This window comes from Mytilus californianus, unplaced genomic scaffold (genome assembly GCF_021869535.1).
Source record: "Mytilus californianus isolate M0D057914Y unplaced genomic scaffold, xbMytCali1.0.p SCAF_7, whole genome shotgun sequence".
Lineage (NCBI taxonomy): Eukaryota > Metazoa > Mollusca > Bivalvia > Mytilida > Mytilidae > Mytilus > Mytilus californianus.
The window spans coordinates 67,511,201-67,533,881 of record NW_026262723.1 but is presented as its reverse complement, the minus strand read 5'-3'; the positions used below and the strand labels follow the sequence as shown (position 1 = coordinate 67,533,881).

The 22,681-nt window shown below is 34.0% G+C and overlaps 1 long non-coding RNA gene across 3 annotated transcripts in view; it reads right to left on the bottom strand.

Annotated features, from left to right (window-relative positions):
- Nucleotides 1–22,681, bottom strand: part of LOC127708626 (uncharacterized) — a 55,833-nt gene that overhangs the window by 5,328 nt on the left and 27,824 nt on the right. Inside the window, exons 1-2 of one of the 3 annotated variants that reach the window (XR_007985327.1) lie at nt 5,221–5,390; nt 1,625–1,816 (exon numbers count right to left, since the gene is read on the bottom strand). This is a non-coding gene — a long non-coding RNA (uncharacterized LOC127708626). Of the gene's footprint in view, nt 1–1,624; nt 1,817–5,106; nt 5,192–5,220; nt 5,391–22,681 lie in introns of those variants that run through there. The other 2 variants (XR_007985329.1, XR_007985328.1) reach the window with 2 other exon arrangements.

Here is a 22,681-nt window from a genome sequence, read left to right as displayed (position 1 = left end):
CATGGCATGATTCCAGCATTCTGGATAATTTATGCGAGATGACCCCAGGGTCTATATGGGAAAATAAAATTGCAGTATCATCTGCATATATCAAAACTTTACAATCTGAGTCGATGCTAGTTTGAACATCATTGACATAGATCCAAAAACAAAAGTGGACCCAGTAAGCTACCTTGAGGGACACCACATGTAATATTACACACTTCTGAAATCACCCCATTTACACTTACAACCTGTTTTCTGTTTGTCAAATATGACTCAAACCAAGGTATAGATCTAACCCCAATTACTTCTAATTTGTCACATAATATCTTGTGATCTACTGTGTCAAATGCCTTCTGTAGGTCTAATAGGACCATGCCTGTAAAAAGACCTTTGGCTGTTTGAGCTTTAATGTGATCTATCAAGTGAATGAGACAAGAATCAGTTGAATATGAACTTCTAAATCCTGATTGAAACTCAAATAATAAATTATTTGAAATAAAATAATTTTCAAGTTGCTTATAGGCAGCTTTTTCTAGAATTTTAGAAACAATACTTAAAATGCTAACAGGCCTGTAATTTTCAGGCTTAAGTCTGTCATTTTTCTTAAATAGGGGCTTGACCTTAGCCATTTTCAAATCGTCAGGTACCGTACCTTCAGAGATAGATAAATTTATCAAGAAAGTAATGGGTATTTTCAGAATGTCAGTTGTTCGACCTGCTAGTCAAATGCGTTTTGTTAAAATATACTTTTTCACTCATTTGGTCTTTTGGAAAATGTTGTTTGTGCTGTATTTAGACCCCTCTACCAAGAAATTTGTTTTGCATGCACACGTATAAAAATTGCGGTTTTTATCCAACGCAATCATAGGTTTGAACGTTGTTTTCAATTTAGACTTGTTTATATTTTTTCGTTTGGGCTTGTATTATATTTGCCTTCGGGTTTATATGATCCGTTCATCCTATTTTGACTCTTTCAAAACTCAAGAGTCTATCCTAAATTGAGGTAAATTATATGGCCTTCCAAATACCGTTTCGATTCCTTACATCACTGAAGAGACATTAATTGTCGAAATCCGGATATGGTGTACTAATTTTTGCACCTTTTGTTTGCGGTATACCATCTTTTCCGCAAGTTTATTGTTTTCTGTTTGGTAATAAATTAATAATAAGATCTATTTTGTTACATCTTGTGATCCGTTTATTTGGCAATTGCCAATGGCAGTCAGCAGGGTTTAAGATCAGTTGTTCGACCTGCTAGTCAAATGCGTTTTGTTAAAATATACTTTTTCACTCATTTGGTTTTTTTAAAAAATGTTGTTTGTGTTGTATTTAGACCCCTCTACCAAGAAATTTGTTTTGCATGCACACGTATAAACATTGCGGTTTTTATCCAACGCAATCATAGGTTTGAACGTTGTTTATATATATATATGTATCATTGATGAAAGATCAGCAATTGTGTTATATATTGTATACTTTTCGCTAGTTATTTCCACTTTTAGATTAACTCAGTAGCTATTGTCTAAAACAATTCACACGTGTTCTATTCGTTTAATGCTGTAGTAGTTTTTCTTAAAGACGTGTTTTACTAAAGATTAAATTTTCAAATTAAGCTATCAGTTTTCAATGTATAACTTACCGTCTGTTCTGACAGAATTCCAGCTCTAGATTCCAGATCCTCTAATTTACCCTCCCTCTCGTGCATCTTTATTATATTGTTCGACATTATGTCTTTAGTCTCAGACACCTGATTTTCTAGAGTTTCTAACATCATGTCACTATCCCCTGTTTCTCCACCATCTCCATGTCTGGTCTTTCGGTTTTTCCTCGGCTTTAAAATAACAAAAATACATTAACCTGTAATGATGATGGCAATTATAAATGCATTGTTATCCTTTTTCTTTCTATGTTTACTTATTTGTCAACTTAAAGTGATCAATATCAGCAGTGGATCTCAGGTTCTTTGGAAGGGTGAGCAGATCCTGTAATTTGATTGATCAATTATGTGTTTTTAAAGGTAACACTTGTAGTTCCATTTGTGAAATAAAAAGCAGGCACCGTTGAGAACATATTATTTCAAACTACCGTAAACTTCTCAATGCTATACGTGTCTACATCAAGCCAATGATCTCGACGTTTGCCGTCACTATTCTTTCCTGTTTTTTCCCCTGACAATCTAGTTTATCCATGACTATTTATTATCTAGGCTCTAGGTAATTTCGAGCCCACATGCCATATAATGGCCATCGTCCCAGACCGCTAAAATAGGCAAAAATACCGAGACAGAAAGAATAAGAAAAAGAAAGAATAGCATCTGAAATTGTTGTTATGATGAAGGTAAATCCAGAATAGCGCTTCGGACGTACGAAAATAAAGTGTAATTTTCATTTACTAGCACTGGATCGATACCACTGCTTGTGGACTGTTTTTCGAGGGTTTAATCAGTGCTGACATAATTTATAACATTTTTTGCTTAAATTCACCGTTGATAAATTGAGAAAATGACTAGAAACTGAGGTTCGAACTCCAGCAGGCAAAGTTGACATTAGATGGATTTGGCTATTCTATTTTGGTCCCTTTTGGTCATATATCTGCTGACCTACATGTTATACACCTCTGGCTTTTAAAAGTTTAGGTTTGAGCGTCCCTTGTGAAGGCAAGTCAAGAAATCGGACTCATGTTTATAAGCGTTCTTTCATTTATTAGCACTAGTTTGATACTAAAGCTGAATGAATTTTAGTCCTAGATGGTATCATCAGCTCAGTAGTCAGTTCGTTGTAACTAACATAAATTGTCGGTGCTGCCTTAATCTCGCTTTTTAACGCCGCCACGGCGAGAAAAAAATTACTAGGAACCGTTACACATGTCCTACTCACTCAGGAAACGTTGACCCAAGATGAATTTTGATGTTTTTTTTTAATCTCTTTTGGTCAGTTAGCGCCTACCTGTTTACGTATTATACACCACAGACTTTCAGATGTATGGGTTTGAGCATTCATGATGAAGGTAAGTCCAAAAGAACGCTTCGGACACAAAAGTCATGCAATTTATAAGTGTTATTTCTTATTTATAGCATTTCTTTGAGATTATTATATTTCTTATGGTTAAATGCAATGATTAGTTATTTTTGTTTTATTATTTTATATCCTTCATAAGGCACACGAATTAATAGTTCTGTTGCCTGCCTCCCTACCTACTTAAGTGAACCACCATTATAGGTCAGAACATTTCCCTACATAGTCTATATAAAATATTTTTCAAAATAGAATTATTTTTCCTACCTAAATACCCAGGAACCAGGAAATAAGTTATACAACTGATTACACCACACACGCGCGTTTTCCTCGCTTGCTTTAATAATTTATTACATATTCAACATAAAATTTGGTTTTCAACTGGCCATCAAATGGACCCTCAAATAGTTGTAGCAAAGATTTATTAATGTGCAGAGAGTGTAAATGTATTTTAACTGGATTTCTCTCGTCTAGAATATATACCATTTTTAGAGCGAATTCTTTTGGAAGTACGCAGCCACGTCCCTTTTGAACCGGGACTTTAAATCGGAGTCCTAGTTTAGGGAGTGGCGTGCAAACTGCAACCTTATAGAACGATGCTAAAGGGGTTCATTTGCCAGGGTTATTCAACTCACAGAGAATTTGGAAATTGCGAGTAATCAGATTAAATTTCCGGGATGTGCGAAATTATTAACATCCTTAGTATTCGAAAAATTCAAAGTTTTGAAAACAGTTGATTCATAATAATGACCATATATCAATGATAATGCATATCAACACAGAAGTGCTGACTACTGGGCTGGTGATACCCTCGGGGAGGAAACCTCCACCAGCAATGACATCGACCCATTGGTTGTAAAAAAACTCATCATAGATACCAGGATTAAAATTGTGTACGTTTCATCGACAAAAGACTCATCAGTGACACTCGAATCAAAAAGTTTAAATAAAGTACAAAGCTGAAGAGCATTAAGGACCCAAAATTCCGAAAATGTTTGCCAAATACAGCTAAGGCAATTCAAAGTTTAGTGAACAGTTAATTTATAGTTATGACCATATCAATGATAATTCATGTCAACACAGAAGTGCTGACTACTGAGCTGGTGATACCCTATTGTTACAAAATTGATTCCAATTCCATTTTCCTTTAATGTATTTTTTAAAACAATTTGTAAATCCTTAATTTTGTTCCCATTGCATTAGCAGCAACTCTTGCACATCAATGAGTTAAACTTGTTTCATACATTTATCTCAAAATCACAGTATTGGCAATTTAATAAAAAATTTAATTTTACTTTATACGATGCACCATTTTTGCCAACCCCAAGGGTCACCAGCGATTCCCGGCCCCCTTTTTTTATCCGGCTTTATTCCCACGGCTGAGTACTTAAACATCCAGATTCTTAAACACCTGTCTATGTTTATACAATGTAGATATATTTTTGCACCTCATGTTTGCGATAAACCATCTTTTCCGCAAGTTTATTGTTTTCTGTTTGGTACTAAATTAATATAATTAAGATCCATTGTGTTACATCTGTGATCCGTTTATTTGGCAATCGCCATGGCAGTCAGCAGGGTTTAAGAACATCCGTTGTTCGACCTGCTAGTCAAATGCGTTTTGTTAAAATATACTTTTTCACTTTTTGGTCTTTTGGAAAATGTTGTTTGTGCTGTATTTAGACCCCTCTACAAAGAAATTTGTTTTGCATGCACACGTATAAAAAGTGCGGTTTTTATCCAACGCAATCATAGATTTGAACGTTGTTTTCAATTTAGACTTGTATATATATATATATATATATGTCCATATTGCGTTCGTTGTATGTTTATTATAATTTTTGGTGTATGAATTTGCGCTTGTTGCTTATTTGTTCTTTACTGAGATTCTATGTGTCAAGGTGACAATTTTACTTTTGGTAGTATACCAATAAAATGTCTGAGTATGTATTAAGTTTATACAGACTACTTTCGTTTCTCCTTCCGATATTGATGTGTATGGCATTATAATAACGAAACTATAAAAGTTCCCCAAAGAAAATTACTGCAAATAAACAATATATAGATATGTTGCCTGGATATTATCGAAGATTTATCTGCAAGTTACCTGTTGTACATGAATACGTGTATTATGTATTTTTTACTAACATAATGGCGTCCGACATAAACAAAAATGAAGGACACATGTACATAATGACATATTAATTTTGTGTTTACTTACCATTATGTATATGCCCTGTGTTGTTTATTTTACTTCCGTGTTTACTAGTCGCTAATAACAGCTAGACAGATCGTCTTTCATTATTAATGACAGTCCGTTGTCGATCGAACTGAAAAGGTTACTACATGTGATATAAATAGATCTGGAAATTATTTACATGTTTTGTTTTGTATTATGTCACAACCTGATCATGTGCTGGTTTTCGAAAGGATATTAAGATATGTCATTAGAATATAGCAAAGTGCTCTCAACCAATGAAATTGTAGGATCTGATTCCTCTTAGTTGTGAAGAATGAATGCAAATCATGTTCTTAGTAAGGGATTATCCTATTATTTGGGTCTATTTACAGTTCAAAACAAAGAGTTTCTATAAATGAGTTACAACTGCCCCCAAGCACATTTATCAGATTGAAAGGATTTATCACACAGTGACTAAAAGTTGAATTGTGAAACAAAGAAAAAACTCTAAATAAGTTGAAGTTTACTGTGCAGTAAAATTGGTACCGTGAATGTTATTATTATAATATTCTTCAAATTACTAAATAATTAAACAATATCAAAGCATTTGCAAAAAAAAGAAAAAAAAAAGCTTTGAAATAAAAAAAACAACAACTTAATATTTAGCTTTCAAAAACTTTGATTACTGGATCAGCAGTTTGGAAGAATAGTTATTTCCAATATTCCGACAAAATAAAAAAAAAAATTAAAAAAAACAGGAATTTAATTTTAGTTTTGAACATATTAAAAACTTTTAAAGGCATTTTATTTGAAAATTTCCCTGACATAATGAAATAGCAAAGCCAGACCAAAATATTGGCTGTTAAATAAAATTTAGTTGTAACTCAAATGTATCATTTGATTTACATGTAAACTGTAAATTAAAAAAAAGGATAATTTCTCACTAAAATATTACATGATATGCATTCATACTCACAATCAGGAAACATATACAATTCCTACAATTTCTTTGTTCTGTTGTGTCACCTAATATCTATAACGAATATTTTTTTTAAATAATTCCCAAATGATATGGAGGTCCTTCCATCACTAAAACTTATCCATAAATGAAATGCCTAAAAAGGAAGTCATGCATTAATTAAAAACATTGCACTGACAATGAAACTAATTCTTAAATACAACCAATTAAGAGATCATTTGAGAACCTTGACCACTTTACAATATTCTAAGTTTGTAAGAGAATGATAATCCCTTACTTCATGATAAGTTCTCGCTAACGCTCGTACTTAATCATGAAGAAAGGGATTATCATTCTCTTACATATAATAAGATCAGAGGCGGCTTTAGGGGATTTATGGCTACATTTATGGTTAATCCAGACTTTTTACCTGTTCCCACTCCAAACTTTGTCTAGTATGGAGCCTATATGGGCCCCCTTTTTCAAAATCCTGGATCCGCATCTGTAAGATATGTAATAGGACCAATTTTATGACTATCATATGATATGTCAGTATAATGTCATATCATGTAAATCGAACATATTTTCTTTTATTTTCAATAATGATTACAAAATGATGCTAATAACTATAAAAATAATAAGTATGAAAATAATAATTATTACCTTTCTTATTATTAACTAATATATTTTTTTTTTCAATATAACGAACATGAACTATATATAAAAAGTAACTAGAATATGAGTTGATAATTTGTTTAAATTTAGTTCGTATATAATGCTTAAATTCTAGAACTTCGCGTTCATGTATTATTATACATGAAGTGTTATTTAATTGTGAATACTTTTAAGATTTGTTACATCGAGTACCCGCTTAACGAAATGCCAATGCAAATCCGTTAATAAACTACTTTACATAAGAAAGTGATGTTGTAACTTTTATCGATCGGACGTAATTGTGTATAAAACATAAGACTACGGAATACAAGACAGGAGAAGTTTTAAGTGATCATTATTCTGTACTCATGCGACTCTTGTTTGTGTGAACAATATGGGGGGGTTGTCCCTTTTACCTTAAAAATCCACAGCGTAGACCTTTTTTATTTTCAACACTGGCTTTTCATTCTTTGATTAGTTTTAAATAGTTCTGATTTCAAAAGCAAGACCTCATCCATCTCCTTAACCATGCACTTGTTTTAGTTGTCTAAATGAATTGCTCTAACGGAAGATCGAGGTAATTCACAAAAGCCTATTTTGGTTCGCTAAGTTTAATCAGTAGTGGACCCAAGAACTATTAAAAAGGAGGAGTGGTTACCTGTGCATAAGGGGAGAGGAAATATTTAATTCTAGTTTATATCGCTTTCACAACAATTTGAAGACATTAGGACTAGCAAACTCCAAATCTTTTTCCGTTCACATTTTCCTTACTAGTAAAAAATCATATTTTAACACTGATTTTACCTTACTAGGTATAATAAACAAAACTACGTATGGCAATATTTATTTAAGCTTGGTACCCCAAGCAAATAAACCCCCCAATAACATACATATCCCCATCATATAACAAGCAAGTACATGTAACCAAAATGTCCCAAACCCCAAAAGGGATAATTAACGTAAATAAACGTTCATCCATATCAGTGTCTACATACTGATAAAAACAATCACTTGACCAGTATCCTAATAACTTGATGTCACTATCCGAGAGTCCTACTTTTCTACCCCATGTAGCTGCCCATCGACGAAAAGAATGACCGCCATAACTTGACCGATCGATTTTCATATGTTACAAGATAAAACGGAAGCTATATAATAATACATTATAAGTCTGGCAAGATTGGTCTGATAAGCGAAAAAAGGGGGTCCAGTGGATCTCCTGCTAAGGCTAAGACATTATACATGGCTGTAGCGGGACATAAAGGATGATCATGCAAGTAAGGCAGTACAACCTCTATAGGCTTAGAACGAAACTGAAGGGTCTTGATGACTTTAAGGCGTAGCAACATGCCCCAACTACATGGCAAAACATCTATCTATCTAAGAAATTATTAGGTCGCAAAAAACCGAAAAACCCGGATAAACAAGCGGCCCAAAAACAACATTATTATGATTCGCCATATCTAAAAATTTCTAACATTTAACAAAAGTTCGGGAGTAACTGGCGCTTTACAAGATTGGCTTGTGCCAATTCTCGCTTAACCCCAGTTAACAAATGCTTAATATTCCAAGAATCGGCAACAGGGTCCTTTAGGTCATGCATCTTATTTGAAACACTAATAATGTTTATGTAGGAACGAATAGAGTTATAAGCAAAATGTTTCTTGTCAACTAAATAAACAATATAAAGCTCCACAGTTGTTTGGTCACACGGCACTGGTTTAAGCTTGTAGTCTTCACAAAATGTAACATACGTCTTCAAGTGCGTACGGTGTGTCCCGGGGGTGGAATCAGCCAACCCCTTGCCTTTTAATCGTTCTACAGCTATCTCTAGGTCCGACAGAAGATCTGTGCCATCTGGAAAGGTAAAAGTCAAACGAAACATGTGTCAGTAGTTCATGCACAGTAAAGGGAATGAAACTATAGCTAGTCAATATTTCATAAAGTTTAGAAAGTTGACTGTCCTCGTGAAGCCTCGAGGCAGCATTGGCTATGATATTACATCGTCCACTCAAATATCTTGCTTTAATGTCAAAGTAATATATATAGCGGATAACCAAAACAAATCCCTCAGTAAGCACATTAACCATTTGTTTTTTGAGGTTCCCTTATTCAAAACGCATTTGTCGTCATATTGTCTGTTAATACAATGACGGATTTGTTGGTCCATAAGTGTCCCCAACGGAGCACAGATAGAATAACGGCGGCTGTTTCCTTAATGTTATTATGTTCATTCTTGATGGCCGGAAAGTCAATAGCCCAATTCACATAGTAGAAATCTCCCTTGTTATAGCCAGCACCTCCCAATAGAGACGCGTCAGTTTGTAAGGAAGTCACTTTCTTTGTGTCCATGAATTTAACAGTGCCGTTAAAAAATTGCATAAAACTTATCCACGGCAATATGTCAGCATGAAATTCGGCAGACAATATACCGGTTACTTTATCACTGTGATTATGTATATTTGAAATAGAGTTTATTATGCGTCTCAAAAAGGTTTTCCCACCTTTCACCATTTGGCAGGCCCAGTTCAATTTACCACAAAGAGACTGAATTTGTTTAACACTTGCGCGTTTGCGCTTCTGAAAAGTCAATAAAAAAATTGTAAAATTCAGACTGTTCCTCTTTTGGCATGGATAATGTTAATTTGCGGGTATCTATAATTATACCTAAGAAAGTAATGCGTTGTGATGGTCCCTCTACCTTAGACCAATTAATATTAAAACCTACTTCTCGTAAAGTACTAGTACGTATCAACAATTGTAACCCTCTACTACAAGAACACATTGTATCTGCAATTATTAAAAAATCATCAAAATATGCAATACATATTACATTATATACCCTTTTCATAATAAAACACACAGATTTACTTAGCTTTTGAAAAATTTTTGGACTGCGGAAATGGCCAAAAGGTAGCTTAGAATCATACATGTAAGTTTGACTATCATCTCCAGAAAAAGTCCACTTTAAGCATGTTAAATCATGATCAGAACTGTGACAACGGACAGATCTATATGCACTCCTAATGTCAACTTTTGCTAGATAATTATTAGGTTTGATAAGTTTTAAAGCATGCAGTATATCCATGTAAGAACAATTTGTATCACTTGTTTAGCAATTTAAAGAAATCCCAACTGGTTGACTAGCATCATGTATTAAGCGAATATCACCATTTGGTTTAAGCACGGCCCCTAATGAACTCACAAGAGTTGGAATTTTGCTATTTACAACATAATTACCCAAGGCAATTTCTTTTCTTATTTGATTTTTAACTTGGGTGCGAAGATTAAAAGCGGTTAAATAGCTTTCCCGATTCACAGGATAATGTGGACCAAATTTTGTATTCAATTTAAAACCATTTTTTACTCCATCTAAAATGAATTCCCGATCCATTGTATCACTAGGTAAAAGGCGACACCAAGCCTCGAAATGCAAAGTATTAATTGCGGAAGTCGCCTTGTTCTCGACAACTAGATTTGAATTTGAGGAAAATTCTTTTTTAGTTTTGTCATCGGTTGACCATGGCCATTCAATGCGGAATATGCACCAGAGAAACAAATGGCGCAGGTATGCATCATTTTGCAGTCAGTACGGAAACAACAATTATAGGTGAAACTACGACAAATTTCTCGCCCATCCGGAAGAAACGGGCCTTTGTGACGTTCCTCCGTCGTTGACCTCGAATTCCTTCCCCTGCCCTTTGATACTCCCAGACGCTTCCGAAAACGCACGCATTGTTGGATTCTCATGTTTTGCGACTAGCTGAAAATCGCGTAAATCCTCTCGATAAGTACCCCATTCAGATAATTCATCCGTTTGTTTCTGACGATATTCCTTGTCATACAATAATACGGAATACAACACATTTCTTGCCACTAGACGGTAAAATGTCAGCTGTATAGTTAAGATACCCATCAATATTCAGACGCTTTTGCTTAACTAATTCCTGCATGATTTTAATATTGGCGTATTCCCATTCTTCAATTGTTACTTTATCCAAAGTTTTCTTTTTGCCCACACGGAACTCGACTTCGCCCCCAAGAGTAAAAATTGTTCGACAGGTTCTGGCCATATGAAAGACAAAGTGCTTTACGTTCTGTGTTAGCTTGTTGAAAGTTTAATGTCTCACCTGCTATTACATTTGTCGAAAGTTGCTGTGGAGATGCCTGTGGGCCGGCGGGGATCTTTATCGCTGAGGCTTGCAAAGTCCGTGAACTTTCCTTTTTCCTTTTCAATTTGCTGGCGTAAATGCGCCTTCTTCCTTTCAATCTGTAGCTCTTTTAACAGTTTTTCGAGTTCACACACTTCCTCTTCCGAACTGACGGACGACAGTACAGTTTTTGTTGTGGGCTTGCCGGTACCCCCTTTTCCAGCTGAAACTCGTCGAAAGAATCTTGAAATTCGTCATCATATTCGTTCAAACCAGATTATTTACTTTTTTCGGCGTCTAAGTCCTTCAATAATGTCGCTTAATTGTTCCCCTGGGTCGATTCCTTGTGCCATTTTAAAGCTAGCAAATTCTTTAAGCGTGGAGCCATGAGCAAAGTACTGTTTGAAAGCATGGTCCACTCAAACGAGGCTTGAAAAATTGGGGTTTGCAAAATGCATGAGAGAAAGCGCGGTAAATTCAAACCTAAAAGACTATTTACGGATAAATACAATTCAATTTTTCGTTTATATATTACTGGCATAAATGGACATTGTTTTTTATGCCCCCGCCGCTACTCGAAGGGGACGTTAGTGTTACTCTTGGCAGTCCGTCCGTCTTTCCGTCCTTCTTCCCGTCACATTTTCGTTTCCGTACTCTAACTTAAGTTTTCTCATCCAAATCTTATTGAACTCATAAACAATGCTATGAACCAAAATTCGCAGACAAAGATCGATTTGGACAGTGAGTCACTTACTGTGCTAGAGTTATCTGTCCTTTATAACTAGGAAAATTTCAATGTTTTCGAATCCGCACTCTATAACTTAAGTTTGCCTCATTTTAAGTTTATGAAACTCATACACGATGCTAAACACAACTTAGGGGCATTCGTGTCCTCAGACGCATTCTTCTTTTATTTTTTATATAATTTTCCAGAAGTTTTGGACATTTCCACTATTCTTAATGGGTGGATATATAATAACATAGTTTGAAAGATATGAATATGGAGATATTAAGTACAAATCAGAGGGTCAGTTGTCTAGATTAACAGGGATAGATTCTGAGTGTATCGGAAACACAACTCGGTTTGTTAGCCTTCAGAAATTCGTGTAAAGTGCTTGCTTAAGAGATCACTAACGTTCGACTAAAAGAAAATGTCTGACTTTTTTTGTTAGCTTCGTCATTAAAATCCACTGACCTTGACAAAAATCCCACCTAAAGATGTAAATGATCCATCTTTTTCTGTTTCTTTTGATTAATTAAATTCATATATAACTATAAAAAGAGGCGGAAGATACCAAGTGCTCATTCAAACCTCATTAGTTGAAGAGAAACGGGCAACCATTACACAAAACGAAAGAAGCAGAAACACACCGAGTATCCCAATTCGAGACCGCGGAGGGATCCGAATCCCGAGGAGCAATTAATGAAAACTTTGTAACGGTGGGTAAGTAAAATCTGGACCCGATTCACACGAATCAAAATTCGTCCGTGGGAATCGGATTTTACCTACCCATCGTTACAAACTTTTCATAAATTGTTCCTCGGGATTCGGACCCCTCTCCGATTTTCGGATTGGGATACCCGGTGTGAGAAAGACAAACAAAACACTACATAGAAATGTTAAGACTGAGCAACAAGAACCCCGTGCACCGAAATCATGGGGTTATATCATGTGCTGATTACTTTTAAGTAGTTTTAAATTAAACTGCTCAATCATATTTATGAAATTCAATTTCTTAACATCGTTGAGAACTTAACTTAACATTTCATACTTTAAGATTTAGATCTTGGAATATATAGAATAAACAACTGTCTATTTTTAAAGACCGTGTGTCTATTGGGTGAGGGAATGCGAGTGTTTGTTTGTGCATGTGTGTGTGTGTGTGTGTATTCATATTACAGTTTGATTTGACTTTAAAATCAAAGAAGTATGGCCAATATGATTTGAATTTTATTTCTCAATATGGCCATTTCAAAAACGTTTGTAAATCTTACACAAATTACTATAAATAGAATGGCTAATTTTAAACAGTTGACCAAAATATTAATGCATGAATAGAGCCCAAAATCGCATGTTTGACAGAATATTGGAAAAGTTTGAGTATTTATTAAAAAATGTTTAAAGTAAGGCATTCATTACCAAAACCAAAATTATGTAAAAAGAATTTTTGTGCAAAATTTAAAAACAATTGTTCAGAGAACAATTGAAGGTCTTTCCACACCAGTTTCTAAATAATTGATAAGAAACTACTTCCGGTTTACTGAAAGTTATTATTGGCGTCCAATTATAGGTTTTTTCATACCGATTCAATAAATATATGGTTTCTATATAATGTTGTCTGAAATAAGGGAGATAGTTTGCTACTTTCGGTTTAGAAAATGTCACTTCCGGTCTTGTAAAATAGCTTTAGTCACACTGATTCCAAAAATATATGGTTTCTCTATATTTTTGCCTGAAATAAGGGGGATAATTGTCAATTTCCGGTTTAGAAAATGTCCCTGTCGGTCACATGATAGATGTTTTTATACTGATTCCAAAAATATATGGTTTCTATATACTTTTGCATGTTATACGGGAGTTAATGAGCTACTTCCGGTTTATTTTAGACCACTTCGGGTCTCAAATGATAGGTTTATGTATGCCCTTTTAAAAAATATATGGTTTTTAGGTACTTTTCCATGTAAAAATGGCTACTTCGGGTTTAGTGTAGGTCACTTCCGGTTTGCATTTTCAAGATCATATGTCATCCAACATTTTGCAAAAGACCCTATGGCTTTATCATGTACCAAGTTGAAGTAATAATCAATTAACCTTAGATTAAAACCTTTCAGGGACAATAACTCCTACAAGATGTCATTGGATTGTTTTAGACCAAATGTATCATATCTTCATCACAAAAAAGCAATAATTTTGCAGTAGTTTTTTTATATGTATCTTTAAAAGTGTCAGAGGAGATCATAAAATAAGAAAAAGTTAGAATTGAAAAAATAACCGTGACCTTTGACCTAAACCTCAAATTCATTTTTGTGAACCAAGGACCTCAAATCAAAATACTTTAGTTCTGTATCACTTACCATTTATGCAATATATTAATATATCACTTATGTCAAATACAGAAGGGGAAATAACTGTCATATGGAGTCTTCATATCGCTTCAGTCAAAATTGGACAAAACATCCTGAGGATATAACGAGTAATTTGGTAAAATAAATTTGTCGATTTCTTTTACGGTTGCAAAGGAGTAGACAAGAAAAACAGTGTACAGGGAAATAACTCTCACAGGAGAAACTGTACGGTTACACTGGGTCAACTGCGAAAGCGTATTAATTGTTCGAAATCATGTAATAAAAATCTTTTCGATATCGTGCGAAACAAAAATAAAACATCAAAAAGTGGCAGAAAAAAAAATCAGAACAAAATCGTAAGGGATTTCCACAGGAAAGATGAAAGACATAATAAATGCATTCAATTTCATCTATCATTCTTATTCGTTATCAGTAATGTAAATATTACATGCCCCTGATAATAAGTGATACCTAATCGGTCGATGATAAAAAAAATTATAGGTTTATAATGATTTTAACAAAAGTGCACACGCTGAAATGTCTCGGCTGCTTTACTGACCATTGATTTTATGTTGAAAGTCTTAAAGATAGAGGTTTTACTAAAAGTATCACATAAACTTAACATTTTTAAAGATCTATGAGAATAAGGTCAAGGTCAGATAAATTCTGTCAGACAGACATGTACACCTTACAAATGTTTTAAACACCAAATATAGTTGACCTATTACTATTAGTATTTGAAAAACAGACTTAAACACAAAAACTTAACATTGACCAATAAACCATGAAAATTGGGTCAAGGTCAGATGATACCTGCCAGACAGACATGTACACCTTATACTCATTCCATACACCAAATATAGTTGACCTATTGCTTATAGTACTTGAAAAACAGAACAAAACACAAAAACTTAAGATTGACCAATGAACCATGAAAAGGAGGTCAAGGTTAGATGAAACCTGCCAGACTGACATGTACCCTTTACAAGCATTCCATACACCACATATAGTTGACCTACTGTTTATAGTATTTGAGAAATGGACCTAATCACGTAACTTCAACCTTGATCACTAATCCATTAAATGAGGTCAAGTTCTGGTGAACCCTGTCTGGCAGGCATGTAGACATGTAGACGTTGCAAGGAACCCATATAGTTATCCTATTACTCATAATAAATGAAAAATTCACATGACAAAAAAACTATAATTTTTTTTCAAGCAGTCGCTGAACCATGAAATGAGGTCAAGGACAATGAACATATGACAGACAGAAACTTTGTCATATAAGGTATCTGCATACAAACTATGAAGCATCCAGGTTTACCTGATGAAATATAAAGCTTTATACTAATAGTTTACGCCGCCGCCGGATAGTAATACCTAAGTCTCGCATACTGCGACTTTCGTCACAGGCGAGTCAAAAACTGCTAACGCACGCATAAAATATTGTTTAAACATTTTTCCATATAATATGAAAATAAGAAGAAGATTTATGATGGAAATGAAAAAACTCTCCCCCAGAGACGAACTGACGTAGAAGCTTACTTCTTATACAGATATACTTTGTACACAATAAATGCATTCTGTGTCATGTATCATTATTATTATTATTATTATTATTATCATTATTATTATTTGTTATCAGTCATGTAAATATTACAAGCCCCTGATAATCCTGATCGATTGATGATGTAACGTAACTGCACAGCTACTTTAGTACAAGCAACCTTCATGTACATTTAATAAGTTGCATATACAAAATGTACATTCGTGAAAATGTATATTACAGTTTTATATACCTTTTTTTTATCTCTCTCTCTCTCTCTCTCTCGTTTTCATTTTCACGCTCACTCACGGTCCCTCTCGTTCATTCATTCTCTCGTTCATTCAATCTGTCATTCACTTTCTCTCTTTTTCGCTCACTCGTTGTCTCTTTTATTCAGTCTCTTGTTCGCTCACTCGTTGTCTCTTTTACTCAGTCACTTGTTCACATTCCATACTCACTGTATATATTGCTCTTTCAATCTCTTGTTCGCTTACTCTCTCGTTCACTCAGTAGGGAACAACCACTAATTTACGTTCACTTAATCTATCGTTCGATCGCTCACAAATTGACTCATTTACTCGCATTCTCCCGTTCAATCAATTTCTCTCTCGCGTTCACTCACTCAATATCTTTCTCTCTCATTCTCTTACTCAATTTCTTTCTCTCGTTCACTTACTTTCTTTCGCCTCTACGAGTGAATTCTCTAATTACTTTACAATCACTTAGTAAAGAAAGAGAATACTAAAGGCTACGACATTAGAGGAGTTCTACTCCTACTGGACTGTGGATGCCACGGTCCATCGGGGAGGACACCAGTGTCTACCGTTGTTTGGGGAAGATTGGTACACATACCTTCAATTACCTTCATTAGGTATAGTACGACGTTTAGAAAATAAATACAAGTAGATATTTTATTACCATATTAAGTTGATATTTTGTGGTATTTTAAGGTTTTTTATTTTGCTAATTTTTTGTTTTTTTTTTGTTTCTGTTGGCAAGCCTGTTGAACAATGTTGAATATCCTATTACTTTTCTTGTTCAGCAAGCTTTATATATTTTCTTATTTTGTCTCCTTAAAATATTCATCGCGATGAAATAAAGGGTGTTCACTGTAACTTTATATTTCAGTGTAATTCAACAACAAACCAATATATGGCTTCTGGCTTATAGTAAAGACCAGTTCACGTGTAATTCGTGAAGCGTTAGAATATAAACATAACCTTAGGAGTCAATATCAAACGGAAAAACGTATGTTTGAACATCTCACAAAACAGGGTATGTTCATTTATAAACCTTATATATATTTTACAAAATCACTATAAGTATTGAAACAAAAACCGCAATCTGCAGAAAGTACCAGTAGCTTACACGCTCAAAAGAAGGCAACAACATATACAACAAACAAAACAATAAAAAAACATAAACCAAGACTTATGTAAAGCCATTCTGGTTTCAGTCACAGAATCAGGATAATACTGATAATTATTCTCCTCATCTCAGAACACCGTCTCAGACACCCATCATTATCTCATAAACAGGTAAACCGAGTAACACACAGTTACTTTAGTACAAGCAATCTTGATGTATATCCGTCAAGATGCATATAAACTGTTCATTTGTAAAGATGTATATGCACTATACATTTGCTGAAATGCAAATATACTGTACAACTCTTGAGATAAATATAAAACAACTGTGCATCTGTTATTATCTTACCTCCTATACATTTCAAGGAATATGATTGGTTAAAAGCAACCGCGTTGAGACCGTGTTTATTCCATATTGGGTTAGTAGGCGTAGCTTATTTCAATACACGGTTAGTATAGTGGTGTTACGTCCCTTTATAAAAACAACACTGTGTTGAGGAACAATCTGAAAGGTTTCAACAGACGAAGTAATTGATGATGAACGATCGAAATAAATTCATAAAACACATTTAAAGCTAACAAGTTGTTATTGTTGGCATTTATTTTTGTATAGACCAATGGAAGTAGGTTCTTAATAATAACGGTATTAAAGACTTGATGACTTTGATAGGCCACTAGTCTAAATACCACATGTAAAGATAGTCGGTAAGATAAATTCGTTACATAGTGTGCTAGTGACCTAATACAATATATATGGGGTCAGTAAATTCCATATGGGGATTCGAGCTTCGCTCTCACCCCATATGGAATTTACTGACCCCATATATATCGTATTAGGTCACTAGCACACAATGTATCTAATAATATGCATATAAATAAATGTGTATATACATCTTTACAGATATACAGTTTATATACAACGATTTCTATTTGAAAAAGAGAATATCAATTTTTTTTCTACTTCATTTGCATGAATTATGATAATATTAAAGAATAATAGTTGCATAGAATCATGTGCAAAACAGTGTAGCCGAGACCATTGATTGGCGCGCTAAAATATCCCATTGACTGGGTCAGATTAGGTGAACGTTCGTCTGTAACGCCCACAACTCACGACGTATTTATTATAAACATTTAAACTGTGGGGTTGCCAAAGGGTCTCAGTATATATACGAACTACAGTGCACAGTATATTATATACATATTTTATTTGCGATCATAAAATGTACGAAGTCTTCCATTACTATGTAAATTGGGTCGATTAAAAAAAAAGCTGAATATATTTCTGTTGCCAAGGGTTTTTCACAAGTATAGTAGTTAGCAGAAAAGATCACCAAACTATACATTTTATACTGAACTGCGGCCAAGCTTAGCGAAAGGTCGTGCAACATAATCAGTCAAACAAACTTTATTAGATTAACTCGTTAAGGAACGATCGTTTTCATTGGTCAATTCAAACCTTCGACCTCACACCTGCGAAAATAGAACACGCGTACTATAAAGCTGAATGGACTGATCAGTATTCACGTAGCCGGTCAAGGTCGTTAAAAACTTCCATCGTCGTATTCACGTACATGATTGTGTTCTTGATTATCCCATGGCAATTCTAGCTTTTATACATGTGCATGTAAAATTTTAAACATTAATCTTAACAGTCACGTCGAAATACTTAATTCAACTGTCTCCTCTCAATTGGTTCTGGATTAAGGGAGCTACCATTTTATTTTGATTGGGGGTGGGGGACTTGGATGAAACATTTTGTCTTGCATTTTTTTTTTAGTTGTTATCTCTGTCCTATCTTTCTATTTTTCAGTCTGTTAGGTCCTGACTATATTTACTAGTTTATCCTGATTTTTTTTACATAAATCGTCATCCTGCCTTTTTTTTTTGTCACGTTGCTCACCCTGCCTTATCTTTTATTCAATGGACTTGATGAATTAACGTTGTACTTGAAATGAAACCGTACTTAACTATAAAAATAACCAAATTACATACTAAAGATATTGCTCGATTTTTATAGTAAATGGGTTTGTGTTATAAACTGATTTTTTTTCTGATTTAGTTTACTTGATTTTGAAAAAAAAATCCCGAAATTCTAAGTAAATTCAGAACATGTAACCAGCCATGCTTTGTTTAGAGAAAAAATGGAGATGGCAAACCATAGCACAGTGGAAGGAAATGTACTTTATAAACTCCAGCGATATACTTTCTTAATTTATAATTAACTGTTTTGCTATCCTCGGTTGAAAATTATATATTGTAAATATTTAAACAGTTGCATAGAAAACAATCAGTTTTAAACAGTGTGGTTATTCACTAAATGTATTGATAAAAGGTGACTCCATTTTTGTACATACTTTTACAGTAGTCATCCTCAATTTCTTAATATTTCGTTTATAAGTTTATCATACATGTATGATTTTGTATTTCATTTTAATACGCACGAATGCCACACGTTACTTTGGCGGATTTCAACAATGTTATGCAAAGCTCTATTCTTACGGTATGAAATAAAAGGATAAATTTTCAACCAATTAAAAACAAAAACAGTACATTTATATAGTTCCTTATAAACTACGACATTTCTCACAAGTATTTATTTATTTTTTAGTTCCACACATGCAAAGATAAACTCTTCGCCGATGAAACATTTCAAACCTTTTTACACCAACATGCCTTCACTGAATTCATTTGAATTTCGTGGTGACCATGATAGTACATTGCATAGTACATCTATATTCACGTGCACACATGATACGATCTTTCGAGGACAATTTGCTCGTTTATGACACGTCATTTCTGAATGACCAAACGCTTAGCTACTTTATTTTCGTTTTATAGCATGAAAACAATAAAAGAGGAATGTGCAACCCATCATAAATTTGAAATGGATCAGTATTATGAGATCCTTATTATAAGTAACTACGACATTGTCACGATAATAACCTAGCGTCAATATGAAAGAAATTAAAGTGGTTCATACATTCATCCGTATAAAAGCGGCACATGTATTTTATTTTATCCTTATATTTTTCATAGTGCGGTACAAGTGCTGCATGCATAAAGAATATTACTTAACACAAATTATTAGTGTAATATTTCGACCCCACTATTTGAAATTCACAAAATACTTATTTAATTATTTCGACCAAAAATCATTGTTTTTTACGTTCGTAGTAACGTAGTACATTCCATTGTCGGTCACCTGTGTCAATTCACGTGCACACTACAATTGTTGTTGTATTTAAATCTTTCGGCCAATGAAATGAGACGTTACAAGTTGTTTGTTTGTGATACGCCAGAATGTTATCAATGAATTATCAATCGCTAAACTTGACTGCATTTCAGTGTACCTATTCAAAAACGTAAATGCAAATTTCACAAGGCTTGATCCAAATAGCCTTTTCACTGTCTAATAACTTGCAAGTACGAAAAAGACAGGAAAGAAGTATATTTTGTCTATATGTTTTGTGTTTGCACACTTTTTAAAGTTGATCATGCATTCGTTCTAAAATAAAATTTTGACCAGATAAAAGTTAAAAGATGACATAATTGGACAACCGCAATTGTTAAATCGCTTTGACGTCCGAAAAAAAGATAATAATCAACACATCCATTGTAACTTTTAAAGCGAGTTAAATCCTTTTTTGCTGAAAGAACGTCCGATATCATAAAAATTCATTATCAAAACATAACAAAAACACAAGTTAAGAACGTTTAAGTATTCAATATAAATCAAAACACAAAGGTTATTCCTGATTAGTTTTTCGAATTATTTTATTTAGGCGTTGAGACCCTTTGGTGACCCCACAGTTTAAATGTCTATAATAAATACGTCGTGAGTTGTGGGCGTTACAGACGAACGTTCACCTAATCTGACCCAGTCAATGGGATATTTTAGCGCGCCAATCAATGGTCTCGGCTACACTGTTTTGCACATGATTCTATTTGATACGAACAAGTTTGTATAGATTTGGGAATAACGCACCAAAATCATTTACATAAGATATTCGTGTAAAGCAACATCTGATGTAGCAAAATGCTTTCAGGTATATTTCAAAAATAACGTTTTTATCTTCAGTTGAAAATATTTGGCCAATTGCCCCAAAATAATAACATGTTGTTCGGTTGATAAAAAGTACATTGACATATTGTTAGATCACCGGGCCCGAAGGGCCCCATGTGAGCTTATGCCATAACTTGGCGTCCGTCGTCGTCCGTCGTCTGGCGTCGTCGTCTGGCGTCGTCGTCTGTCGTCGTAAACTATTTCAAAGATCTTCTCCTTTGAAACTACTGGGCCAAATACCTTCAAACTTTAACTAAATGTTCCTTTGGGTATCTAGTTTATAAATTGTATCCGAAGTTTTGATCCATCGACAAACATGGCCGCCATGGCTAAAAATAGAACATAGCCGTCAAATGCAGTTTTTTGCAAAATTGTTCAATTGGTCAAGATCTATCAGCCCTGAAATTTTCAGACGAATCAAACAACTCATTGTTGGGTTGCTGCCACAAAATTGGTAGTTTTAAGGAAATTTTGCAGTTTTTTGTTATTATCTTGAATATTATTATAGATAGGTATAAACTTTAAACAGCAATAATGTTCAACAAAGTAAGATCTACAAACAAGTTTTATATGAACAAAATTGTCAATTTACCCCTTAAGGAGTAATTGCCCTTTAAAGACAATTTTACACAATTTGTTCATCAAGTTTGAAAAATCTTCTCCTCTGAAACTACTGGGCCAATAACCTTCAAACTTTAAATAAATGTTCCTTAGGGTATCTTGTTTATAAATTGTATCCAAAGTTTGTATCCTTCGACAAACATGGCCGCCATGGCTAAAAATAGAACATAAGGGTCAAATGCAGTTTTTGGCTTATATCTCAAAAACTAAATCTTTTAGAGCAAATGTGACAGGGATAAAATTGTTTAATTGGTCAAGATCTATCGGCCCTGAAATTTTCAGACGAATCGAACAACCCATTGTTGGGTTGCTGCCACCGAATTGGTAGTTTTAACAAAATTTTGCAGTTTTTTGTTATTATTTTGAACATTATTATAGATATATATAAACTGTAAGCAGCAATAATGTTTAGCAAAGTAAGATCTACAAAAAAGTTAAATGACCATAATTGTCAATTGACCCCTTAAGGAGTTATTGCCCTTTAAAGACAATTTTACACAATTTGTTCATCAAGTTTGCTAACATATAAAAATCTTCTCCTCTGAAATAGAGGTGAGCGATTCAGGCTCTTGAGAGCCTCTTGTTATATTTGCTCTGTTTTGGGGCACAAACATTTCTTCACATCTGCTCTGTATTTAGGCAGACGCCTTTCTCCATTTAATACTTAGCGCTTCGAGTTTTGAATAATTGTCATAACATCCTACACACATATTACTTTTTTGCATTATAATTTTGAGATTGAATTCAAAGTTTGCACATTAGCCTGTCAATCGTAACAGAAACTTCAATTAAAAAGAAAAGTTTTTGTGTGGGTTATTACAGATTAAACGTTATGTCGTGTTAAGGTTAAAATAAAAAGAAACGACTTTTTCAAAACTGATAAATTACATCAGTTGTAGAAAGATTTACTATTTTTTATCCATATTTAGATAAGTTTGTAACGAATTTTGTACTGAAATGTTCGCAATTTTTTTCAAGTCCATTCGCATTAAATGATTATAACTCATAGCAAGGTACGTTTGCCTAGTAACTTTTAAAAGTTTACGAAACTGTTAAATTTTTGCATAATACTTA